This window comes from Coregonus lavaretus (assembly GCF_964263955.1).
Source record: "Coregonus lavaretus genome assembly, chromosome: 28".
NCBI classification, from domain to species: Eukaryota; Metazoa; Chordata; class Actinopteri; order Salmoniformes; family Salmonidae; genus Coregonus; species Coregonus lavaretus.
Window position 1 is genome coordinate 30,871,148 of NC_140015.1, and position 27,796 is coordinate 30,898,943.

The 27,796-nt window shown below is 42.5% G+C and overlaps 1 pseudogene across 1 annotated transcript; it reads left to right on the forward strand.

The window, feature by feature from the left end:
* LOC311103398 (dynein regulatory complex subunit 3-like) lies at positions 1-27,594 on the forward strand (annotated as a pseudogene). The gene is made up of 13 exons: positions 1-58; positions 343-548; positions 707-808; positions 1,137-1,303; positions 13,984-14,130; positions 15,293-15,412; positions 15,579-15,719; positions 17,523-17,699; positions 19,036-19,149; positions 21,081-21,157; positions 21,418-21,547; positions 27,179-27,310; positions 27,487-27,594. The product of its transcript is annotated as a dynein regulatory complex subunit 3-like (transcript).
* Positions 27,595-27,796: the final 202 nt, after the last annotated feature.

Consider the following 27,796-nt stretch of genomic DNA (forward strand, 5'->3'; position numbering starts at 1 on the left):
GGTCACTCAGCTCTGGCTTAGTTGTTGTGCTGCTGCTGAAGAAGTGCTAGCTGGCTAGGTACTGTAGCTACATAAACTTTTGTTTACAAGAGCCATAGCTAGCTACTGTAGCTAACGTTAGCGAGTTAACCTAACATAAATGCATAAATGCATTAGATACAGTTTGTGTTTATTTGTTATTGCAAAACAGCCACTCAACTCTACAAAGCTACCTGGCAGGATTGTGATGACACTGAGACTCCCTGTTTATCAATCAGAATAACCTTTGTTTAAACCTACAACCACCGTCAGACAGTGGCATTGAATGCAGCATTTGATATTGACCTGCCCTTCTCTCCACAGTAACAGTCCAGGGTAGAGAGTCAGGGGATCCAGAGACATTAGCAGGATGAGGAGGCTATATGATACCGCGGAGCCCAGTTTGGTGGATGAGGAGCTGCTGCAGAAGGCAGTGGAGGAGCAAGGCCCTCAAGACCAGGCTGGGCGGATTGCCAAGGAGGAGGGCATCCAGTATGATGAAGTCTGCCAATTGCGCCTAGACTACAGGAGTAAGACATTTGACAGATGTTGATGTTCTTCAATCATCTGCATACTTTTTGGTGCAGGCATGTCATGTCCGTTGTCCACAGAGAGAAGGGCAATAGTTGCAGTAGAAATAGATTTTATTCCTTACTTTGTCCATATTATTTGACATTTCTGTCCATAGACATCCTGTGGCAGTTCACGTCTCTGACCAAGCTACAACTGGACAATAACATCATTGAGAAGATTGAAGGACTGGTGCGCCTCACTAATCTGAAGTGACTAGGTATGAAAGGCGTCTCTCACAGTCCCTGAATATGTTCCACATACAGTAAATATAATGAATGTATGTGTTAAACTGTATATAGCTAGATCAAGATGACTATATTGTTTTTCACTAAAAGACAAGCCCTTCACTGATACAAGGCAACTATGGCCTAATGATCAATATTCTCTTTTCTCTCTCTCTCTCTCTCTCTCTCTCTCTCTCTCTCTCTCTCTCTCTCTCTCTCTCTCTCTCTCTCTCTCTCTCTCTCTCTCTCTCTCTCTCTCTCTCTCTCTCTCTCTCTCTCTCTCTCTCTCTCTCTCTCTCTCTCTCTCCTCTTCTCCTCTAGATTTGTCCTTCAATAACATTGAGGGGATCGAGGGGTTGGATTCTCTGGTGAAGCTGGAAGACTTGAGTCTGTACAACAACAGAATCTCTGTCATTGAGAACATGGACACACTCCTAAACCTACACGTTCTCTCTATTGGGAACAACTTCCTGGCTCAGTTGGAAAAATTGAGTAACTCTCAAACATTTATTGTTTATGTTTCAAATTCTGAATGTAAACTCTCAAATTGTATACTGTAGTATATTAGTGCCAAAATATACAGTACCAGTCAAAAGTTTGGAGACACCTACTCATTCAAGGGTTTTTCTTTATTTTTACTATTTTCTACATTGTAGAATAATAGTGAATATATCAAAACTATTAAATAACACATATGGAATCATGTAGTAACCAAAAAAGTGTTAAACAAATCTAAATATATTTTATATTTGAGATTCTTCAAATAGCCAACCTTTGCCTTGATGACAGCTTTGCATTCTCTCAACCAGCTTCACCTGGCCAGGTCATCTGATGCAGCACTCCATCACTCTCCTTTTTGGTCAAATAGCCCTTACACAGCCTGGAGGTGTGTTGGGTCATTGTCCTGTTGAAAAACAAATGATAGTCCCACTAAGTCCAAACCAGATAGGATGGCGTATCGCTGCAGAATGCTGTGGTAGCCATGCTGGTTAAGTGTGCCTTGAATTCTAAATAAATCACAGACAGTGTCACCAGCAAAGCACCCCCACACCATAACCCCTCCTCCTCCATGCTTTACGGTGGGAACTACACATGCGGAGATCATCCGTTCACACACACCGCGTCTCACAAAGACACGGCGGACACATTTCCACCAGTCTAATGTCCATTGCTCGTGTTTCTTGGCCCAAGCAGGTCGCTTCTTCTTATTGGTGTCCTTTAGTAGTGGTTTCTTTGCAGCAATTTGACCATGAAGGCCTGATTCACACAGTCCCCTCTGAACAGTTGATGTTGAGATGTGTCTGTGACTTGAACTCTGTGAAGCATTTATTTGGGCTGCAATTTCTGAGGCTGGTAACTCTAATGATGAACTTATCCTCTGCAGCAGAGGTTACTCTGGGTCTACCATTCCTGTGGCAGTTTCATCATAGCACTTGATGTTTTTTGCGACTGCACTTGAAGAAACTTTCAAAGTTCTTGAAATGTTCCGTATTGACTGACCTTCATGTCTTAAAGTAATGATGGACTGTCATTTCTCTTTGCTTATTTGAGCTGTTCTTGCCATAATATGGACTTGGTCTTTGATAGATTAATTTGTATTTTAAGAATAATGACTAAAGGATTTCACCCCAAATACAGTATAAATGTGTGAACGGTGTTAGAGTTATAATGTAGTGTCAACCCACTAACAGAGGGGGTGGAGTTAGAAACTGCTGAGAAAGCATTCCAGGGTGAAGGGGACTGAGAAGCTGTTTAAAGGTGGGCGGAGCAAAGTGCCTTTGTGTGTCAAGGGATATAAAAGCTGTATGTATGTTTTTTGGCGCCAGAGCTCTCCATGATTAAAACATACAGATCATTCTTGTTGGTTGCGGACCTCAGTTTAATTCATGATTAAACCAGAGCCTTACACTCTCTGGGAATTATTCAAAGGATTAAGTTTGATTAATTAGAGATAGAAATTCTCGTGACAAATGGTCCTTCGAGCGGAGCTCAAAATACGTCTTTATCGTTCTGAGGACACCGAAAACCGTGCACGGGCGGATGATAGCATCCGTATAGAATAGACCTGGCCTTCGACGTTAAGGTTATAAACAGGCCGGTGATGAATCTTATGAACGATAAAGACGTTGACGAGATCTGGAAAAGCATTTAAATCCCAACTTCAAGGAGGAGGTCAGTCATTTTTATTCATGGATTTTGGTGTAATTATTTGAACTTGTATGAGAATAGTAATTCTTGTGAAGGGCAGATAATAGTTACCAAAATCTCATAGGATAATTAAAAGGAAGGAAGGAGGGTCCGAAAATGACTCTAGGTAAATGGCCATTACCAAAATAAACTAGTTAATATTGAGATTGTACGAGATACAGTCTTTACAATATAAACAGGAAGGGAGATAATTATCAGCGTGTGAGATAGATACATTAAACAAGTCAAGAGTCATAAACAACTGGGGATTTGCTCTAACTCTGTGTATTTCATGAAACTGGAGCAGTTACGACCTCTAGGTTACGGATAGTGTTAGCAAAAAATCGTATAAGGTTGTATACGTGTGAGACCTAATGATCCATCGAAATACGTGATAATTGTTTCAAGGAAGGGACTAAAATAGGTCGCGTGAGAAAAAAAATGGTTGTCCCATCCCTTTCATGAAACTGGGGTTTAAAAAAACTCTGGGTTACGGGTTGGATAATTTAAATGGTTAATTACAAAAGCAGATCATAAACATTGGCTCAAGAGTCGCACCAGATAATAAGTCCCAAGGAAAATAATTCTGGATTGAATTATTACTAAACGGGGGGATTTCTTATTTTTCTACCATGGGAAATAAATATGATTAGGTAGATGCATGTAAATTGCGGAACGGATTTGAAGAAACAGCGAGGGGAGGGGCTAGACACAGCGATAGTATGGCTTTTGGAGAGTCAGGAAAGACTAAATTAGATAGCTATAATAAATCAGGGAGGCAGAATAGGGGAGGAGGTAAGAGGAAGTGCTTTAACTGTAACAAGGAGGGTCATTTGGCCAGAGAGTGTAAGGCCCCGTGTAAATACTGTAACAAAACAGGTCATAACCATCGCGACTGCAGAAATAAAGGAAAGGGCAGTGTCTGGGAAATGACAGTCTATTTTTTGGTTCCACGGGTAAAATGTTTGAAGAAGTGATTTGTGTCGATTAAGAATTGGCTAAAAACACCACGAAGCGATTATTTGAGAGGTACCTATACATTTCTAACAACATATACGTATGAACTTTCTCACCCAAACGTAGACGTACGTCATGGGTGAGAATATTTACATTTGCGGTCATTTAGCAGACGCTCTTGTCCAGAGCAACTTGCAGGAGCAATTGGGGTTGGGTGCCTTGCTCGGGGGCACATCGGCAGATTTTTCACCTGGTCGGCTCAGTGATTGGAACCGGCGACCTCTCGGTTGCTGGCACGGTGCTCTTGGTTACTGGGCTACCTGCCGCCCCATATGAGTTTAAGGTTGTGCCGTTGTTTGATTATGTGATAAGGTTTAATGGGTAATCGGACCATAACTAATGTGGTTATAGAAGTAATGTATAATATAGTGGAGAGCCAATAGAGGGTTCCATTTAACTATTATGGTTTATTGGGCATTTCAATGGCATAAGGTGAAATCTGTATGTATGAGTGAATTCAACGGCTGGTATGGGTGGTAACCGGATACAACTGAGTATTTGGTTTGGTGATGTTGAATGGAAGATTTGTAGCGTGGTTGGGGTTAAATAAAAAGACTCACTTATTCAATAGGGAATGGGTGTAGGGAGAGAGAGTTTTTGTGTTGCTGAATGAGGTGAGAGCTAGTGTGGTTTTCATTTGGTGACGTCACTTGCTCTATGAACTGAAAGTAGTTGCTTTGAAAGAATCGTTGTAGAGTGACTGGCGATGTATGTAGAGGGTCCCTGGTTCGAACCCAGGTAGGGACAGTGGGTAAAGCTTTCGCATTGGGGCTATGGACCTAGATTACTACGTGGATTGAGAAATGTGAAAAGTTGAACTAAATCAAATCAAATCAAATTGTATTGGCCACATGCGCCGAATACAACAGGTGCAGACATTACAGTGAAATGCTTACTTACAGCCCTTAACCAACAGTGCATTTATTTTTTATAAAAAAGTAGAATAAAACAAAAAAGTGTTGAGAAAAAAAGAGCAGAAGTAAAATAAAATAACAGTAGGGAGGCTATATATACAGGGGGTACCGGTGCAGAGTCAATGTGCGGGGGCACCGGCTAGTTGAGGTAGTTGAAGTAATATGTACATGTGGGTAGAGTTAAAGTGACTATGCATAAATAATTAACAGAGTAGCAGCAGCGTAAAAAGATGGGGTGGGGGGGGGGGGGGCGGTGCAAATAGTCCGGGTAGCCATGATTAGCTGTTTAGGAGTCTTATGGCTTGGGGATAGAAGCTGTTGAGAAGTCTTTTGAACCTAGACTTGGCACTCCGGTACCGCTTGCCGTGCGGTAGCAGAGAGAACAGTCTATGACTAGGGTGGCTGGAGTCTTTGACAATTTTGAGGGCCTTCCTCTGACACCGCCTGGTATAGAGGTCCTGGATGGCAGGAAGCTAGATAGGAACTAGATAGCTTTAGAAGTATTCTAGAAAGGTCTATGAAAATATGTTACAAGTACGAATTACATTATTTCCTAAGAAGGAAGATGATTAGGGCAGGTCCCCGCGCCTCCCCCGTTTTGTAGGAAGGAGCAGGGTAGGAAGGGGAGAGAGACAGTACATAGTTTAAATGATAGGAAAATAATTAAATGTATGCTTATCAACGATAGCAAGTATTTGTTTTATTAATTAGGGCCTAATCAGAGAGAACAGTTAAAGAAATTGAATAGTGAACTGAAATTGCGATAGAGCTGTAGAAATTATTTCAGTTGAGGACAAAGGAAAATAATTTATGGTTCTAGTTCCCGGGTAAAATAGTTGTACTTGCTTGACTAGATCGAGCAGAAGTTTTAATAGTTGAATGAAAAGCATTTCTTTGACTAAGTCTAATGGTTATTACTTTATTGTATAGGTTGGGTAACACCAGTGGTGTATGAAAATAAGTGGTGAATTCTAAAACAATAATTTGGTTTCGTTACGTGAACAATGGGATATCGTTTTTACTGTTAGGATGATGGATTTAATAAACATTGGTTATAAGTATGAAGTTATTAAACAATAGGTTTATATTTTAAAAACATCAATGCAACAGGTTGCAATGATTAAATTAATAGAAAGGGGTTATAGGGTTATATTAGAAGGTGTAGTGAACTTAATGAAACGTGGTATTATATAGTGTCTTCCAGGATTGATGGAAGTCTCCTATAGCATTATGTTAAGGGGTTGCCTGGGATAAAATATAATGTCTTACTTACACGGAGTATGTGATTGTATTGGCTAATGAATGAAATATGACATTTACAGGGGCGAAAGGAACAATAGAAGGGGAGACAGATTTTCCTATGGTGTTGGTAAAATAATTGATAATGGATCATTTGAGATGAGATCACATGGAGCAGATTTAGGGGTTCAATAATCATTGTGAGATGAGTTATGAGGAATTAGATTGATACAAACGATTATTGATGAGTTAGGACTGGGGATATCTGTATCATGTTTTGTGTGTACTTACCATCTTTAGATTACTGATGGTAATTGAAGGTTGACAAAATGTATAACCAGGAGAAAGAGATTAGCTTATCTCATTGGAATGTTGCCCAGGGCTAGGGGGAGCAGTAGTGAAGTTAGGCAGTATTTAGGTCGTAAAAGGGAGCTACCAAATTAAGTGGGGCCTGGCTATCTTTGATTGTTGTTTTTCAATTGGGTTTTTCAAATAAAAAACAACACACCTAGTATGATGTTTATAAAGGGGGTTGTTATGTTGAATTTAGGGGGTTTTCAACAGTTCATAGGTGATGGGTCTTAAAGGAGCACACACAGTGAATTTTATGGAGTTTTTCGGTTTTTGACTGAGTTTGGAGTGTGCATGATTTCTTGTGGGAGTGAATGTCATGAGGACTTGGTGTTTACTATGCTGTGGGATGGAATGGTTTGTTGGGTGATTTCAATGGCCTCTGGGCTCTGTTTTGACTTTCTGGTGTTGATTGGTCATCCACACTGGTGGTTCTGGGGGCATGAGAGGAGGACTTTGGGATGGTTTATTTTATCAAATTGAGGGTAATTTATAGTGCTGTGAAAAGTGTTGTCGTGTATGAAGATTATGACTAGTCTTGAGGGACAAAGAAAAACTGTTTATCTTAGTGTGATATTAATAAAAGCCTCTAATCACGGTGCAGCCTAAGCGGACTCTTTGTTGACAGCAATAACCACCAACAACAGACGCGACACGACAGTGTGAAGAAGATTATAATTTGGTAATAATAGGATTTGAAACATTAAAATAACAGAAGAGGGAGAGAGCTTTCCTTGAATGAAAGATACCTGTTGCTAGTCAATTGTACTACTCTTGGATTACTTTTACAGGATAGAAGTTAGTTGAGATGTTATCAAATGTTGTCATTTACATTTCATTTTTATTATGTTTTAATAAACAACAAGTTGGTATTTGAAACTAAATTAATGCAATGAGCTGCAGTAATCAGAGGAAGGCACAATGTAATGCGAAACAGCTATTGCCTAGTTCATTGATTTAGTAATAAGATCAGGAAGATAGTAATAATAGGAAGCTGGATAGGATAATTTAAGATAGGGACTAGCTGTCCAGAAATAGATGAAGAATGATGAGCTTTTGGGGAATGATAGACTGCTGTAAAGCTTGGGTACTCCATTATGTACTGCATACTGGTAAATTAAGTGATCTTATCTATGGGAAGGCAATGAAAGCCCATGGTCAAATCATTTGGAACTGTGAGGAGGAAGAACAATTTATGAAGAGAAAAAAGTTACTCACTTCCCAAACAGTCTTAGCTTTTCCTACATATAACAGGGATTTTACCCAAATGGTAGAGAGTAAAGAGGGATATATGACATTGGTCGTGATTTAAAGATGGTGATGAGGGAGTTTCTTTTTAGTGGGCTATTAGATATAACTGGGTTAATCACGAACATAGAGTTTTTTTTATTCTTTGTTGCTAGGCAGAAGACTTAGGTGACCTAGGGTCGAAGTGCTTGCTCTTACTTCAATCCATGGCTGTCTTTTGTCTCTCTTCAAACATTGTGAAGGGAGCGGCACCAGGGTTGAGCAGAGTTCAGGCTAAAACCTGTCTCTCCTTTGCTATTTTCTTGATTGATTACAGCATGAAGGGGGGTTTGTGTTAGGTTTGAAAGATTTGTGTTAGGTTTGAAAGAAGTATGGACCTGTCATGTCCAACCATCAGTCTTCAGGTCAAGCCCGGGAGAGCCGGGGTAGAACAGAGTTTGAACTAAACATGAGTGTTTTTACAAGATTGATTGATTGGATTACTATTGATTCTGAACTGAATGAAAGTCGAATTTAGCCGCCATAAAAGACAAAGGAAGTGGGAGGAGCAATAAAGAAGCAAGGGACCGTCTCAAAAATAAATAAGGGATGGCAATTGGATGATAAATTACCAATATTACCTACAGTGGGGAAAAAAAGTATTTAGTCAGCCACCAATTGTGCAAGTTCTCCCACTTAAAAAGATGAGAGAGGCCTGTAATTTTCATCATAGGTACACGTCAACTATGACAGACAATGACACCCAAAGAACACCATACCTACTTGTGAAGCATGGGGGTGGAAACATCATGCTTTGGGGCTGTTTTTCTGCAAAGGGACCAGGACGACTGATCCGTGTAAAGGAAAGAATGAATGGGGCCATGTATCGTGAGATTTTGAGTGAAAACCTCCTTCCATCAGCAAGGGCATTGAAGATGAAACGTGGCTGGGTCTTTCAGCATGACAATGATCCCAAACACACCGCCCGGGCAACGAAGGAGTGGCTTCGTAAGAAGCATTTCAAGGTCCTGGAGTGGCCTAGCCAGTCTCCAGATCTCAACCCCATAGAAAATCTTTGGAGGGAGTTGAAAGTCCGTGTTGCCCAGCGACAGCCCCAAAACATCAATGCTCTAGAGGAGATCTGCATGGAGGAATGGGCCAAAATACCAGCAACAGTGTGTGAAAACCTTGTGAAGACTTACAGAAAACGTTTGACCTGTGTCATTGCCAACAAAGGGTATATAACAAAGTATTGAGAAACTTTTGTTATTGACCAAATACTTATTTTCCACCATCATTTGCAAATAAATTCATTAAAAATCCTACAATGTGATTTTCTGGATTTTTTTTCTTCTCATTTTGTCTGTCATAGTTGACATGTACCTATGATGAAAATTACAGGCCTCTCTCATCTTTTTAAGTGGGAGAACTTGCACAATTGGTGGCTGACTAAATACTTTTTTCCCCCACTGTAAGTGATTGTGTCACGATCGTCTGAAGGAGGAGACCAATGCGCAGCGTTGCGAGTGAACATGACTTTAATATGTAAAGCACGTAAATACAAAAACAACAAACAAGACGATGCGTGAAGTCCAATATAGACAACAACAGAAACTGAGACACTGGAACATGGAACAATAACCCACAACTAACAACAGAAAACCTACATCTTAAATATGGCTCCCAATCAGAGATAACGAGCCGAACAGCTGACACTCGTTACCTCCGATTGGGAGTCAATGAACACAAACAAGCACAATCACCCAACATAGAAATACCACAACCTAGACACCCCAACATAGAAATACACCCAAAACAAATGAACATGAACACCCCTGGCTCAAGAATAAAGGTCCGTGGAGCCAGAGTGTCACATTACCCCCCCCTAAAGGTGCGACCTCCGGGCGCACCAGCAAACAGTCTAGGGGAGGGTCTGGGTGGGCGTCTGTCCCTGGTGGCGGCTCAGGCCCAGGTCGTGGTCCCCACTCCACCTTAGTCAACCTCCGCTTTCGTCTACCCTTCCTCATGACCACCCCCCAACTAAACCCCACTGGATTAAGGGGCGGCACCGGACTAAGGGGCAGCACCGGACTAAGGGGCAGCACCGGGCTAAGGGACAGTACCGGACTAAATGGCGGATCCTGGCTGGCTGGCTCTGGCGGATCCTGTCTGGCGGAAGGCTCTGGCTGATCCTGTCTGGCGGAAGGCTCTGGCTGATCCTGTCTGGCGGAAGGCTCTGGCTGATCCTGTCTGGCGGAAGGCTCTGGCTGCTCCTGCGGCGCTTGGCAGACGGACAGTTCAGACGGCGTTGGGCAGACGGGCAGTTCAGGCGCCGTTGGGCAGACGGGCCGTTCAGACGGCGTTGGGCAGACGGACAGTTCAGGCCCCGTTGGGCAGACGGCAGACTCTGGCTGTCTGACGCGCACCGTAGGCTTCCTACGTGGCACAGGAACAGGCCGGGCTGGGCTGGCGACGCACACCGTAGGCATCCTACGTGGCGCAGGGACAGGCCGGGCTGGGCTGACGACGCACACCGTAGGCATCCTACGTGGTGCAGGGACAGGCTGAACCGGGCTGGCGACGCGCACCGTACACTTAGTGCGAGGGGCCGGAACAGGCCGTACCGTACGGGGAACACACACTACTGGCTGCACCTCGGGACTAGGAACGGGCCGGACCGAACTGGTTACACACCCCAGTACCTCATGCCGTGCCTCAACACTTTCCTTCCCTGCTTCACCCAGTAGCCCCCTTGTACTGGCGGCCATATCTGCCAACCTCTTGCACTCCTCCGGGCCGTACACCTTCTGCCCCGACGTCGTGAGCCCCCCCCAAAAAATTTTCTGGGGGTTTCTCCTCCCCGTGGACCAGGCATCTATCTTCCTCGCCAGACTCTCCAGACTCTCCATCCTCTCCTCCCAAGTCCAACTTCTCTCCTCCTCACGCGGCTTGACCCAGTCGAAGTGGATATCCGCTAGATTTGGAAAGGGCGTTGGCTCCTGGCCACGCTGCTTGGTCTCGTTGTGGTGGGTTATTCTGTCACGATCGTCTGAAGGAGGAGACCAATGCGCAGCGTTGCGAGTGAACATGACTTTAATATGTAAAGCACGTAAATACAAAAACAACAAACAAGACAATGCGTGAAGTCCAATATAGACAACAACAGAAACTGAGACACTGGAACAGGGAACAATAACCCACAACTAACAACAGAAAACCTACATCTTAAATATGGCTCCCAATCAGAGATAACGAGCCGAACAGCTGACACTCGTTACCTCCGATTGGGAGTCAATGAACACAAACAAGCACAATCACCCAACATAGAAATACCACAACCTAGACACCCCAACATAGAAATACACCCAAAACAAATGAACATGAACACCCCTGGCTCAAGAATAAAGGTCCGTGGAGCCAGAGTGTCACAGATTGTTTAGGTAGGTGGCAATATTGACACATGAGCAGAACCATGTATCAAGAGGGGGGAAGAGGCTAGTGGTAGGATTAAATAATATATGAAGGAGAGGACAAAATACTTTAAAAAAAAAACTTTTTTTAGATACAGTCTAGAAAGAAAATACTGATGTGAGCGGCATCCAGTCCCTAAAGAAGAAAGACTGGAAGCAGGCATGTTGGGAAGGGCCCTATCAGGTGATATTGGTCACTGCCTTTGCCATTAGAATAGCAGAAAGAGCAACCTGGGTCCACGTTACCCACTGCAAAAAGGTAAGAACACATACAAGCACCACTGAACACACGCAGAGTTAGAGAGAGGAACTGCACAAATAGGGTCTGGGGATCACCTCTGTTAACGAAGATCTCCTACCCCGACCTATCATCACTGTAGTGTGTTCTCAGGGTGTGAGTATGGGGTAATATCAAGCAGAAAGACTGAGGACAGGAGAGGGTTGGCAGGTTTTGGGAATAGGGGTAACTTGAGCTGCATCATAGTCTCGGCAATGGTCTTGAAATGTCAAGATCCACCACCAATTACGCTTTGCCCTTACCATTGTTAAGAAGCAAAAGAGAAGAGAAGTGACCCGACATACTGACCGTCAAGGACGAGTGGCCTACAAAATGGGAGTCAGAGAAGGGCAGACTGTAGGATTCAAAATAAGGGTTAGGGACGTAGCCAACGGGTGGGGTACATGTCAATAAGCAATTTGGGATTATAAAATCCCATTATATTCGTGTTCGGCCCCCACGGCGGATTGTTCCTAGACTCAAGTGTTTAAATACACTTGGGGACGGGGATATGAGACCGGGCGAGACTGAACATCCAGATGGGGGGTAAAGAGAAACAAAGACATAACCAATTATCAATTGGAGATAGTAGTGATGTGATTGACTTAAGTTCAGAAGCACAGGAGAGAATTCTGAACCTTACAGCCCCTGTAACCGATGTGTGGTGGGCGTGTGCCAGTAAAGACAGTATAAGGCAGAGAATACCAAAAGGGTGGCTAGATACGTGCGCCCTGGTTCTACTGGTTCAGCTAGTTAGAATTAGTCACCAGGAACCAAGGAAAGGGTTAAACAGACGTAGGAGGAGTTTTAACAAAAAGGAGAATAGTCCTATTTAGATGGATGCGATTGGGATACCAAGGGGGGGTATCGGATGGATAACAAGCTATGAAAGAATTAGGGGAAGGGTTTACAACCACGTTCTTTTGGTGGGTGACAATAAACAAAATTGTGGATTGGATTAATTATATCTATTACGACCAACAACGATTTATTAGCCAGACTAGGGATGCAGTAAAAGGGATCTCTGAACAATTTTCCGCCATCTCACTCATGACTTAGTAAAAGAGGTTGGCTCTAGATCAGGCAGAAAGGGGCGGTGTCTATAGAATGATAAGCCATTGTTGCACATTTTATCCCTAACAACACCACACCGGATGGGACAGTCACCAGAGCTCTTGCAGAATTAACTGCACTAAGTGAAGAATGAGCTGAGAACTCAGAAGTTAGTACATCGTGGATAGGGTGGTTTGATGAAATGTTTGGTAAATGGAAAACCATAGCAGCCACCATCTTAGGGCGGTCAGTGTTTGTATGGGTATTCTTGTATTATGTGGTTGTTGTCTTGTTCCCTGTGTCCGAGGATTGGTGAGTAAGGCGTTGGTGAAATGCAGTATCTCAACAATGATGAGAGATGGACCGACTCCGGACTCTGACCAGGGGAATGTGAAAAACGATCCTTCAGGATTGGTGGATGACGAGGATTTTGACCCTGAAAGACCGCAATTGGATGAAATGTTTATTAGTTCTGACGTAATCTCTGAGATTAATCATGCTTGTAAATACATTTATCCTGAATGTGAAAACATTTAGTCAAAGGGGTGGATTGATAGATTAATTTGTATTTTAAGAATAATGACTAAAGGATTTCACCCCAAATACAGTATAAATGTGTGAACGGTGTTAGAGTTATAATGTAGTGTCAACCCACTAACAGAGGGGGAGGAGTTAGAAACTGCTGAGAAAGCATTCCAGGGTGAAGGGGACTGAGAAGCTGTTTAAAGGTGAGCGGAGCAAAGTGCCTTTGTGTGTCAAGGGATATAAAAGCTGTATGTATGTTTTTTGGCGCCAGAGCTCTCCATGATTAAAACATACAGATCATTCTTGTTGGTTGCGGACCTTCGTTTAATTCATGATTAAACCAGAGCCTTACACCCTCTGGGAATTATTCAAAGCATTAAGTTTGATTAATTAGAGATATAAATTCTCGTGACAGTCTTTTACCAAATAAGGCTATCTTCTGTATACACCCCCCCCCCCCCCCCCCCCCCCCCCCACCTTGTCACAACACAACTGATTGGCTCAAACGTATTAAGAAGGAAAGAAATTCAAAAAAAGTTCTTTTAAGAAGGCACACCTGTTAATTGAAATGCATTCCAGGTGAAGCTGGTTGAGAGAATGCCAAGAGTGTGCGAAGCTGTCATCAAGGCAAAGGGTGGCTATTTGAAGAATCTCAAATATAAAATATATTTTGATTTGTTTAACACTTTATTGGTTACTACATGATTCCATGTGTTATTTCATAGTTTTGATGTCTTCCCTATTATTCTACAATGTAAAATATAGTTTAAAAAAATAAAAACCCTTGAATGAGTGGGTGTGTCCAAACTTTTGACTGGTAGTGTATGTTATTTTCATGGCATGGGCTGGTATTGTATGTTTGCTGGACACTGTAGGAATTGCAATCAACCAGATCCTCTGATTCCCAGGTGATCTACCTCCGAAAGTTCAAGAACCTGCGCACTCTCAACCTAGCTGGAAACCCCATCTGCAAAGAGGACCACTACAAGATCTTTGTTGCTGCCTATCTTCCAGAGTTGGTTTACTTGGACTTCAGACTATTGGATGAACAAACAGTGAGTGACGGAATAGGAAAATTGCCCCTAGACACTGATCTTGGGTCAGTCTTGCAATCCCCCCACTAATGGTTAAGGTTAGGATTGGGGGAGGGGAAGCTGATCCTAGATCTGTAGCTATTATTTATTTATTTTATTTTTTATTTAACCTTTATTTAACCAGGTAAGCCAGTTGAGAACAAGTTCTCATTTACAACTGCGACCTGGCCAAGATAAAGCAAAGCAGTGCGATAAAAACAACAACACAGAGTTACATATGGAATAAACAGAACGTACAGTCAATAACTCAATATAAAATCTATATACAGTGTGTGCAAATGTAGTAAGTTATGGAGGTAAGGCAATAAATAGGCCATAGTGCAAAATAATTACAATTTAGTATTAACACTGGAGTGATAGATTTGCAGAAGATTATGTGCAAATAGAGATACTGGGGTGCAAATGAGCAAAATAAATAACAATGTAAATAACAATATGGGGATGAGGTTGTTGGGTGGGCTAATTACAGATGGGCTGTGTACAGGTGCAGTGATAGGTAAGCTGCTCTGACAACTGATGCTTAAAGTTAGTGAGGGAGATAAGAGTCTCCAGCTTCAGAGATTTTTGCAGTTCGTTCCAGTCATTTGCAGCAGAGAACTGGAAGGAATGGCGGCCAAAGGAGGTGTTGGCTTTGGGAATTAAAGCATTAGAAACACATCCCTGGCGCTAGAGCGACAAGTACAGGAGAACCAATGGGATGGCAAGGTTGTATCCACACCAACATACCATAAGTCTTACAAAACACAAGTCTTACAAAATAAGAGATTTATGCCTAGGCTCAGGGACATTCCTGTCCTGATGAATTAAAGCATTTATGTAAACGAGAGCATTACAAAATGGTTAGTCATGGATTACAAACGTTTCCCCTGGGAATCAGCCAACTGAATAAGCGCCACACTAAAAGCGGTCGCAAAACTGCTGAACTGCCATACCTTTACACATCCCATCCATATTGTAACCACAGATTTAAAGAAAACTGTTCCAAAGGTCTATTTTATAAATGATTCTTCAAGCGCTGCACTGGATATACCATTAGCTTGTGTGAATACATTAATACCTTGCTTTTTTCTTACTCTACCAACCATTCGGGCGGGCATTGAACATTAAGTATCTCCTTATGTAGCGAGAGCAGGCGTTTGGAAAATACCAGTATGCCATTGAGGAGATGCGCCACAATGAGGCCCAAGAGAGAAGGACGATGGACATTAGGCAAGAGCAAGAGGACGAGCTCCAGTTGCACAGGGTAACCTACGAAAAACATACATTCAGAGCAAAGTATACATTCTACATCCATGTGTGCGTTGAGCTTGAAATCATTGGACAATTCTGCCACCTACTGTTGTGTGTGTGTGTGTGTGTGTGTGTGTGTGTGTGTGTGTGTTTGTGTAAGTGTGCTTCCCTACCTACAGGATGCCTTTGTGGAGCTCTTGAATGGCCCATATCTGTTTGACAGCAGGTACGCAGATGATGCAGAGGCAGCCAAGCTGGCCTACCTCCCCAGAGTGTCTGTACTACTAGATACATATCCTTCTCCATACTCTGTTCCCTCAGTGTCAGTCTATTTGGAGCATGCCTTCTCCCTTCCACAATTGGCTCTTGATTTATTGGATGGCTAAAAGTAATAATAATAATATACAGTGGGGGAAAAAAGTATTTAGTCAGCCACCAATTGTGCATGTTTTCCCACTTAAAAAGATGAGAGAGGCCTGTAATTTTCATCATAGGTACACGTCAACTATGACAGACAAAATGAGAAAAAAAAATCCAGAAAATCACATTGTAGGATTTTTAATAAATTTATTTGCAAATTATGGTGGAAAATAAGTATTTGGCCACCTACAAACAAGCAAGATTTCTGGCTCTCACAGACCTGTAACTTCTTCTTTAAGAGGCTCCTCTGTCCTCCACTCGTTACCTGTATTAATGGCACCTGTTTGAACTTGTTATCAGTATAAAAGACACCTGTCCACAACCTCAAACAGTCACACTCCAAACTCCACTATGGCCAAGACCAAAGAGCTGTCAAAGGACAACAGAAACAAAATTGTAGACCTGCACCAGGCTGGGAAGACTGAATCTGCAATAGGTAAGCAGCTTGGTTTGAAGAAATCAACTGTGGGAGCAATTATTAGGAAATGGAAGACATACAAGACCACTGATAATCTCCCTCAATCTGGGGCTCCACGCAAGATCTCACCCCGTGGGGTCAAAATGATCACAAGAATGGTGAGCAAAAATCCCAGAACCACACGGGGGGACCTAGTGAATGACCTGCAGAGAGCTGGGACCAAAGTAACAAAGCCTACCATCAGTAACACACTACGCGCCAGGGATTCAAATCCTGCAGTGCCAGACGTGTCCCCCTGCTTAAGCCAGTACATGTCCAGGCCCGTCTGAAGTTTACTAGAGTGCATTTGGATGATCCAGAAGAGGATTGGGAGAATGTCATATGGTCAGATGAAACCAAAATAGAACTTTTTGGTAAAAACTCAACTCGTCGTGTTTGGAGGACAAAGAATGCTGAGTTGCATCCAAAGAACACCATACCTACTGTGAAGCATGGGGGTGGAAACATCATGCTTTGGGGCTGTTTTTCTGCAAAGGGACCAGGACGACTGATCCGTGTAAAGGAAATAATGAATGGGGCCATGTATCGTGAGATTTTGAGTGAAAACCTCCTTCCATCAGCAAGGGCATTGAAGATGAAACGTGGCTGGGTCTTTCAGCATGACAATGATCCCAAACACACCGCCCAGGCAACGAAGGAGTGGCTTCGTAAGAAGCATTTCAAGGTCCTGGAGTGGCCTAGCCAGTCTCCAGATCTCAACCCCATAGAAAATCTTTGGAGGTAGTTGAAAGTCTGTGTTGCCCAGCGACAGCCCCAAAACATCAATGCTCTAGAGGAGATCTGCATGGAGGAATGGGCCAAAATACCAGCAACAGTGTGTGAAAACCTTGTGAAGACTTACAGAAAATGTTTGACCTGTGTCATTGCCAACAAAGGGTATATAACAAAGTATTGAGAAACTTTTGTTATTGACCAAATACTTATTTTCCACCATAATTTGCAAATAAATTCATTAAAAATCCTACAATGTGATTATCTGGATTTTTTTCCTCATTTTGTCTGTCATAGTTGACGTGTACCTATGATGAAAATTAAAGGCCTCTCTCATCTTTTTAAGTGGGAGAAGTTGCACAATTGGTGGCTGACTAAATACTTTTTTCCCCCTCTGTAATTATATATCTTGTTGTAAGATAGTGATTTAACGGAGAGAAAAACTGGGGGGAAAATATTCTACTATTGCATCGAAGGCTCCTTCCTTGACTCTGTTCCTACATACAAGAGCCAGCTGGTGGCGCTGTGTGTGCAGGTGTTTAAGATTGGCTTGGCACAGCGCGGCCGGAGGGAAGACGAGGTCAAGTCGTTCTTTGACTGTTCCAGAGAAGCCGTGGACGACAACCAGCAGAGAGCAGCACAGATCACTGCAGACTTCGAGAAAGCCAGGAGACAGGTGAGTCATGGGACTGTAGCTTTTACGGTCATGCAAAGAAGGGATGCCGCTAATGTCAGATGTCAAAACGTACATATCCGATTCGCGTCAGGGGAAGAATTTGAGCATTTTAGCTAACCCTAACGCTTTTCCTAACCTTAACCTAATTCTCCTAACCTGCTACGTTAATTATCCTAACCTGCTGCGTAAATTCTCCTAACCTGCTACGAAAAGTTACTTCTGATATTAGCGGCATCCCATCTAGTCAAAACCGGCTTTCACTTGCACTGACAGTGAAATGGTCACGTTTGAGAGCTTCAATTCAGCGCAGACTGACAGATCTACAAATCTTAATGAGTAGACCAATTGGCAAGTCTAATTGGAAACTGTTTGATTTTCCCCCAATTAATTACAGCTCTTCCCTGCCCATGTAACCTTTTTCATTATCTAAAAGATAATTAAAAAATCCCAAATTAGCACTCCTACTCTGAGATGCTTTATTAATAATAATAATATATTTAATTTATTTAGCGCTTTTCATTATACAGATTATCTTAAAGATGCTAAAAAACAAAACAAAAACAAAAGTACATGTAGTTCTTGGGCTGGACAATGGTCTTCAACAGAGGCTAAATATGAATATGGCCCATGGAATTCAACTGACTCCTATCTGCCCCATCTCTATGGAGGGATATACTGTAAGTGTCAAAATACATTTAATATGAATTATTTTGGAACAAATATTACATATTTAATGTATTTGCACTGAATATCTTCTTGGCCACACATAGATAATGTATGAAAAATGTATGCACTCACTAACTGTAAGTCGCTCTGGATAAGAGCGTCTGCTAAATTACTAAAATGTAAATGTAAAAATGTCACAGCCATTTTATTTAGAAAGTTAGGCCATTGAGGTTTCTGCATTATGATGCATTTGCATTCTATGGCAGCCATGTTAGTGCTCCATTAACATTACATGGGGAATATAATATCTAGAATGAGCATTGGGATGCATTTACATAAAACGTTAAAATTCTATGGCAGCCATGTTAGCGCCCCATTAATATTACATGGGGAATATTTAAATAATGCTATGTAACTGAATGTCTATAATAAGAACAATATTCAAAATTCAAAAAATTGGCCCAACTTTCTAAGTATATGGCTCTGGATAATGGTATAACAAACTGCTATAATAAAAACACGATAGCAACAGTTTAACAAAAACGGTGCTATTTTTATCGTATCAAATCCACTGTACATAAATCTTACAAAAATCATACAAATAACAAAAACATCATGCAAATCATACATAAATGTTGTGTATCTCCACGTTGCCACACACACACATGTGATGTTTGAGATGCAGCAGGCCACAGACACACGTCTCCTGGAGGCCCAGCTGAACCACTGCAGGGAGGAGATCAACCAGCTCTGTGACAGCCTCATGACCCAGGAGCTACAGCTGGTCGACCAGCTGGAGGTGTGTGTGTGTGTCTGTGTCTGTCTGTCTGTCTGTCTGTCTGTCTGTCTGTCTGTCTGTGTGTGTATTGTTATGATCTAAATTCCTGCCTTTAAATCTGAACTGTGACTTCCAAGAGGTTAGGAGTAGAGGTTTTCACGGATCCACCTGTACCCATACCAGATACCTGATCTGGGATCAGAGCGGGTCCAGATCCAGAATTCTAATTAATGTCACGGGTCTGGGTCGGATCTCATATGATTGTCACGAGTCTCAGGTCTGTGTCATTTTAACTGACTTGTCCAGAATGACCCGTACAGAGCCGAACGCGACTGCTGCAGTAGAGAGAGAGAAAAATTGTATAATTTATGCTGCTGCTTTTCAAGGGTGGTGCGTGTAGCTTGTTGTTGTTGTTGATCAGTCATAAGTCATCAAAGCGGCAATAGGTTACAGTCATATAGCCTCTGTGTGTGGCAAAAGTTAGGAGATATCTAATCAATGGAATTAAAATGACGGAATTAAAAGTTAAAGGAGAAGGATAGGCTACAATGACCAAGAGCCAACAGGTAGGCTGCTACTTAATATTCTGAATGGAGTTGTTGTTACGATGAGAAAGCGCATGCACTGCTTCCTCAATTAACTTAAGCTAGCTTAATTAGCTAGCTTCTCCCGGTTCGATGCAGTCAAGACAGGTACTACGTAATCATATTGGATGATAAATAACCTAGCTATTAGCAGCTATTAGTCTACTATAGTGCATGTCGGCTAGTTGGTTGTTTGCTGTCTCTCATCCCTGTGTCACTCCCTCACAGTACGGACCCTCCACCGCCTGCTAGAGCGGCACCTTTCTCTCCCTCCTCTCACGCTTTATCTGCTCCGGTTAATAAAGTAGCTTAAAAAATGACTTTTCTGCTGCTTCCCTCACTCTGTGTCGATTGGACCGGGTGTGGATCTGAACCAGGTCTATACGGAATGGGTCTAGTTCTCCTCAGGTCCGTTCGGAATGGGTCTCTGTATTTTAAAAATAAATGTATGCATATCGGGTCTGGGTGGGAAAGCCCCAGGTTAATTTCGGAACAGGTCCAACCTTTTTCGGTCCGTGAAGACCTGTAGTTAGGAGTCATCATAAAGCAGTACCTGGTAACCTAGGTGACCTCTAGGTGACCTCCCTGAGGCCAAGTGCCAATGGCTGTAAATTCAGCCATCTGGAGTTTCAAATGATAGAGACATCTAATATAGAGCTCACTCTGACCCAAGTGGTCTCGATAACCTTGATTAATGTTGTGACCAGGGGCCCAGAACACTTGAAGAACGAACAGATAAGCAAGAGTATTTATGCGTGCCTGCCTGCCTGCCCTTGAGGGGGTTAGCAGATTGCTACAAACGTCTTAGAGGAATGTGTCTGTCTCCCCATATGCATATGTCTGTTTATTGTTTGTCTATTAAACCTTTAAATATAAATGTAGAAGTCGTTCTCCTTATCTTTGGGTACAGCATTTTCCACACCTTGAGCAAATACATTTTTCCCGACTGTGTGTGTGTGTGTGTGTGTGTGTGTGTGTGTGTGTGTGTGTGTGTGTGTGTGTGTGTGTGTGTGTGTGTGTGTGTGTGTGTGTGTGTGTGTGTGTGTGTGTGTGTGTGTGTGTGTGTGTGTGTGCGGCTGATGTATATTATAGTACACGTGCAAGAGTTCCTATGGAAACTATCTCATTCATAGAGGAATGTTTGAAGTGGTTAATTAATTCAAGTGTATAGAATGTTTAGGCACAACAAACCTATATGATAGCTTGTATAGTCTGTGTGCTGTCAGACACTAGGTCCAGCTGCAAAGAACAGTAGAGTAAATACAGGCATTAGATTAACATATTTTTTCTTTTCCGTTTGATATCAAAACACACATTTCGATTTGAGATATGTTATTCATAATAACTATTCTCCTTTTTTTTCCATAGGATATAATCAAATATTTTGAGAGGAACATTTCAGACATGGTTGCCGGACTCAAGGAATATATCCTTTACTACCTCATGTATTTCAATATAACTGCAAGTTGCATGTGTATTATAATGGTGTTACAGTGCACTGATGCAGTTATAAAAATCAGGGGTCTGTATGTATCAAGCATCTCAGAGTAAGAGTGCTGATTTGCTGATTTAGGATCAGTTTAGCCTTTTAGATCGCAATTAATAAGATTACATGGACAGGGAGGACCTGATCCTAGATCAGCACTCCTACTCTGAGACGCTTGATATACAGTATACAGCCCCAGACAAAGTGTCCTTGACACAGACCCACATTCGCCCAGTGCCGAGACTTAGAGAACCACCACCACGAGAAGCTACTGGAAATCGCCGTGACAACCCTGGAGCGAGTGGCCAAGAATGAGCTGGAGGAGGATATGCCTGATGATGTCCGAATGGCAGTGTCAGAGTCAGAAAGTCCCTGTGCCTACAGCAAATCCTATAGGCCCTGGTAAAAAGTAGTATACTAAATAGGGAATAGGGTGCTATTTGAGACGCAGCCTAAATAGTGTTTCCCTACCCCTCTCTCAACCCTGTCTCTTTTCTCCACAAAAATTGACAAAAATTGTCAGACTCCAGCAACCCAAGTCATAGACTCTTCTCTCTGCTACCTCACGGCAAACAGTACCGGATCTGGGATCAAAAGGCTCCTGAACAGCTTCTATCCCCAAGCCATAAGACTGCTAAAGAGTTAACTAAATAGCTACCCGGACTATCTGCATTGACCCTTTTTGCACTAACTATTTTTGACTCTATGCACACACACTGGACTCTACCCACACACTCACACATACTTACATTACACTGACACTGACACTCCAACACATACACACACACACTCACTCACATATACGCTGCTGCTACTGTCTATTATCTATCCTGTTGCCTAGTCACTTTACCCCTACCTACACTATATATACAAAAGGATGTGGACACCCCTTCAAATTAGTGGATTCGTCTATTTCAGCCACACCCATAGCAGACAGGTGTATAAAATCGAGCACACAGCCATGCAATCTCCATAGACAAACACTGGCAGTAGAATGGCCTTACTGAAGAGCTCAGTGACTTTCAACGTGGCACCGTCATAGGAAGCCACCTTTCCAACAAGTCAGTTTGTCAAATTTTTGCCCTGCTAGAGTTTTTCATGGTTCGGGCTAGGCCACTTAGTTCCAGTGAAGGGAAATCTTAACGCTACAGAATACAATGACATTCTAGAGGATTCTGTGCTTCCAACTTTGTGGCAACAGTTTGGGGAAGGCCCTTTCCTGTTTCAGCATGACAATGCCCCGTGCACAAAGCGAGGTCCATACAGAAATGGTTTGTTGAGATCGGTGTGGAAAAACTTGACTGGCCTGCACAGAGCCCTGACCTCAACCCCATCGAACACCTTTGGGATGAATTGGAACACTGACTGCGAGCCAGGCCTAATCGCCCAAAATCGGTGCCCGACCTCACTAATGCTATTGTGGCAGAATGGAAGCAAGTCCCCACAGCAGTGTTCCAACATCTAGTGGAAAGCCTTCCCAGAAGAGTGGAGGCTGTTATAGCAGCACAGGGGGGACCAACTCCATATTAATGCCCAGGATTTTGGAATGAGATGTTTGACGAGCAGGTGTCCACATATCTTGGTCATGTAGTGTTTATGTACACCGCATTCTGAAAGTATTCAGACACCTTGACTTTTTACACATTTTGTTACGTTACAGCCTTATTCTAAAATTGATTAAATATATTTTTTGCCTCATCAATCTACACACAATACCCCATAATGACAAAGCGAAAACAGGTTTTTAGAATTATTTGCAGATTCATACAAAATAAAAAACAGAAATACCTTATTTAAATAAGTATTCAGACCCTTTGCTATGAGCCTTGAAATTGAGCTCAGGTGCATCCTGTTTCCATTGATCATCCTTGAGATGTTTCTTCAACTTGATTGGAGTCCACCTGTGGTAAATTCAATTGATTGGATATGATTTGGAAAGGCACACAGCTGTCTATTTAAGGTCCCACAGTTGACAGTGCATGTCAGAGCAAAGACCAAGCCATGAGGTCGAAGGAATTGTCTGTAGAGGTCCAAGACAGGATTGTGACGAGGCACAGATCTGGGGGAAACAGATTGAAGGTCCCCAAGAACACAGTGGCCTCCATCATTCTTAAATGGAAGAAGTTTGGAACCACCAAGACTCTTCCTAGAGCTGGCCGCCCGGCCAAACTGAGCAATCGGGGGAGAAAGGCCTTGGTCAGGGAGGTGACTAAGAACCCGATGGTCACTCTGAAGGACAACCATTTCTGCAGCACTAAAACAATCAGGCCTTTATGGTAGAGTGGTCAGACGGAAGCCACTCCTCAGTAAAAGGCACATGACATTCGCTTGTAGTTTGCCAAAAGGCACCTAAAGGACTCTCAAACCATGAGAAACAAGATTCCCTGGTTTGATGAAACCAAGATTGAACTCTTTGGCCTGAATGCCATGCTGGTTAAGTGTGCCTTGAATTCTAAATAAATCACAGACAGTGTCACCAGCAAACCATCCCCACACCATAACACCTTCTCCTCCATGCTTTACGGTGGGAAATACACATGCGGAGATCATCCGTTCACCCACACCGCGTCTCACAAAGACACGGCGGTTGGAACCAAAAATCTCAAATTTGGACTCCAGACCAAAGGATACATTTCCACCGGTCTAATGTCCATTGCTCGTGTTTCTTGGCCCAAGCAAGTCTCTTCTTCTTATTGGTGTCCTTTAGTAGTGGTTTCTTTGCAGCAATTCAACCATGAAGGCCTGATTCACACTGTCTCCTCTGAACAGTTGATGTTGAGATGTGTCTGTTACTTGAACTCTGTGAAGCATTTATTTGGGCTGCAATTTCTGAGGCTGGTAACTCTAATGAACTTATCCTCTGCAGCAGAGGTAACTCTGGGTCTTCCATTCCTGTGGCGGTCCTCATGAGAGCCAATTTCATCATAGCGCTTGATGGTTTTTGCGACTGCACTTGAAGAAACTTTCAATGTTCTTGAAATGTTCCGTATTGACTGACCTTCATGTCTTAAAGTAATGATGGACTGTTGTTTCTCTTTGCTTATTTGAGCTGTTCTTGCCATAATATGGACTTAGTCTTTTACCAAATAGGGCTATCTTCTACCCCCCCTACCTTGTCACAACACAACTGATTGGCTCAAACGCATTAACAAGGCACACTTGTTAATTGAAATGCATTCCAGGTGACTACCTCATGAAGCTGGTTGAGAGAATGTCAAGAGTGTGCAAAGCTGCCATCAAGGCAAAGGGTGGCTATTTGAAGAATCTCAAATATAAAATATATTTTGATTTGTTTAACACTTTTTTGTTACTACATGATTCCATATGTGTTATTTCACTATTATTCTACAATGTTAACCCTTGAATGAGTAGGTGTGTCCAAACTTTTGACTGGTAGTGTATCTACCTCAATGACCTCGTACCTCTACACATCCACACGGTACTTGTACCTATGTACAGTGAGGGAAAAAAGTATTTGATCCCCTGCTGATTTTGTACGTTTGCCCACTGACAAAGACATGATCAGTCTATAATTTTAATGGTAGGTTTATTTGAACAGTGAGAGACAGAATAACAACCAAAAAATCAAAAATGTTATAAATTGATTTGCATTTTAATGAGGGAAATAAGTATTTGACCCCTCTGCAAAACATGACTTAGTACTTGGTGGCAAAACCCTTGTTGGCAATCACAGAGGTCAGACGTTTCTTGTAGTTGGCCACCAGGTTTTCACACATCTCAGGAGGGATTTTGTCCCACTCCTCTTTGCAGATCTTCTCCAAGTCATTAAGGTTTTGAGGCTGACGTTTGGCAACTCGAACCTTCAGCTCCCTCCACAGATTTTGGGATTAAGGTCTGGAGACTGGCTAGGCCACTCCAGGACCTTAATGTGCTACTTCTTGAGCCACTCCTTTGTTTCCTTGGCCGTGTGTTTTGGGTCATTGTCATGCTGGAATACCCATCCACGACCCATTTTCAATGCCCTGGCTGAGGGAAGGAGGTTCTCACCCAAGATTTGACGGTACATGGCCCCGTCCATCGTCCCTTTGATGCGGTGAAGTTGTCCTGTCCCCTTAGCAGAAAAACACCCCCAAAGCATAATGTTTCCACCTCCATGTTTGACGGTGGGGATGGTGTTCTTGGGGTCATAGGCAGCATTTTTCCTCCTCCAAACACGGCGAGTTGAGTTGATGCCAAAGAGCTCGATTTTGGTCTCATCTGACTACAACACTTTCACCCTGTTCTCCTCTGAATCATTCAGATGTTCATTGGCAAACTTCAGACGGGCCTGTATATGTGCTTTCTTGAGCAGGGGGACCTTGCGGGCGCTGCAGGATTTCAGTCCTTCACGTCGTAGTGTGTTACCAATTGTTTTCTTGGTGACTATGGTCCCAGCTGCCTTGAGATCATTGACAAGATCCTCCCGTGTAGTTCTGGGCTGATTCCTCACCGTTCTCATGATCATTGCAACTCCACGAGGTGAGATTTTGCATGGAGCCCCAGACCAAGGGAGATTGACAGGTCTTTTGTGTTTCTTCCATTTGCGAATAATCGCACCAACTGTTGTCACCTTCTCACCAAGCTGCTTGGCGATGGTCTTGTAGCCCATTCCAGCCTTGTGTAGGTCTACAATCTTGTCCCTGACATCCTTGGAGAGCTCTTTGGTCTTGGCCATGGTGGAGAGTTTGGAATCTGATTGATTGATTGCTTCTGTGGACAAGTGTCTTTTATACAGGTAACAAACTGAGATTAGGAGCACTCCCTTTAAGAGTGTGCTCCTAATCTCAGCTCGTTACCTGTATAAAAGACACCTGGGAGCCAGAAATGGGGTCCTCTGTAGCTCATCTGGTAGAGCACGGCGCTTGTAACGCCAAGGTAGTGGATTCGATCCCCGGGACCACCCATACACAAACAAAAATTATGCACGCATGACTGTAAATCGCTTTGGATAAAAGCGTCTGCTAAATGGCATATTATTATTATTATAGAAATCTTTCTGATTGAGAGGGGGTCAAATACTTATTTCCCTCATTAAAATGCAAATCAATTTATAAATTTTTGACATGCGTTTTTCTGGATTTTTTTGTTGTTATTCTGTCTCTCACTGTTCAAATAAACCTACCATTAAAATTATAGACTGATCATTTATTTGTCAGTGGGCAAACGTACAAAATCAGCAGGGGATCAAATACTTTTTTCCCTCACTGTATATAACCAAGCTATCATTGCTCATTGTGTATTTATTCCTTGTGTTACAATTATTTTTCCATTATTATTATACAAATTATATTTATTGTATTCTGCATTGTTGGGAAGCAATTCGCTGTTGTTTACGAAGCATGTGACAATTACAATTTGATTTGATTTGATATTGTATGTGTACATGCTCGTCCATATTGCACTCAGACACACTGCACACTGTCCAACTGTATTCTGTTCTTACTGCCTCACATCTCTGACAACATTGCCACTGTCACTGTTATTGAAACTACAGATCTGCTATCTTAATTTGATCAGTCTGTTGTCACAGAGAATATTCCTGCCCAGCAGGAAATGCAAATTGTATTGTATTCAAGGTTTAAAAAGGCTTCTAAAGTTTGTAATTTCCACATTAACATGTCATACTTGATTTTCCCTAACAAAAAATATGTCAACCACTACAATAAATGTCCATTAATTATAATCCACATAAAAATTCACATTTCCTGTTGCTACAGGATTATTTTCCTGCTGTGAGAAATTAAGATCCGTAGCACCTCAGCAGCACTTTCCCCAGTGGCACTCAGCAGTATCTTGATCCAACTGGCGCCTAGGTGAAGTTTCCCCTAGGTACAGATTTCAGATCAGTTTTCCTACCCCCAATCCTAACCTTAAACATTATGTTGAGAATGCAAAACTGACCCAAGATCAGTGTCTAGGGGCAACTTCACCCTGCATCAGCCCTCTGTGTTACACAGTGTCTGTTTGTCCCCCCATGCAGCTGTTTGTAGACAAGGACACAGTGATCAATGCAGTCAGAGCCTCCCACGACACCCACCTGCTGAAGATCGACAACCGTGAGGACGAACTGGTGACGCGCAGCAACAGCTGGATGAGCGCTCTGATGAAATTGGTAGGCAGGGTAATGCATGGAAATAGGATGACATAGATTGTATTTCTATGGGGAAGGCAAGGCATTGCCACAAACACTCAGTATGACAGTTTCCAGTTTTCCACCATGAAGAATGTTCTAACCTTGGGGTGTTTTAATTTGTTGTTGTTTTGTAACTTATTCGCCTGTCAATGCAGGTACAAGATGAAGAGGTGAAGCGGAATCGCAAGCGCATCTCAGAGATTCACAACTACATTGACTACGTGAGGGATCAGCTGGATGAGATGCAACATGAGCACCATTGATTAAGAAGAGAGGAAGGGAAAGGAAATATAGCAGAAGAAACAGTCCCAACACAGATTCACAAGCCTCAGGCATACAGCAAATGCCTTTCTTTTCATACTTACTTATTTTTCATGAACCTGTGTAATAAGGAAATTGAATTGTGTCAAAATAAAGTCCATTATTTATTGTTCATTTCCAGAAACAGGCTGAAATGTTTGTTGT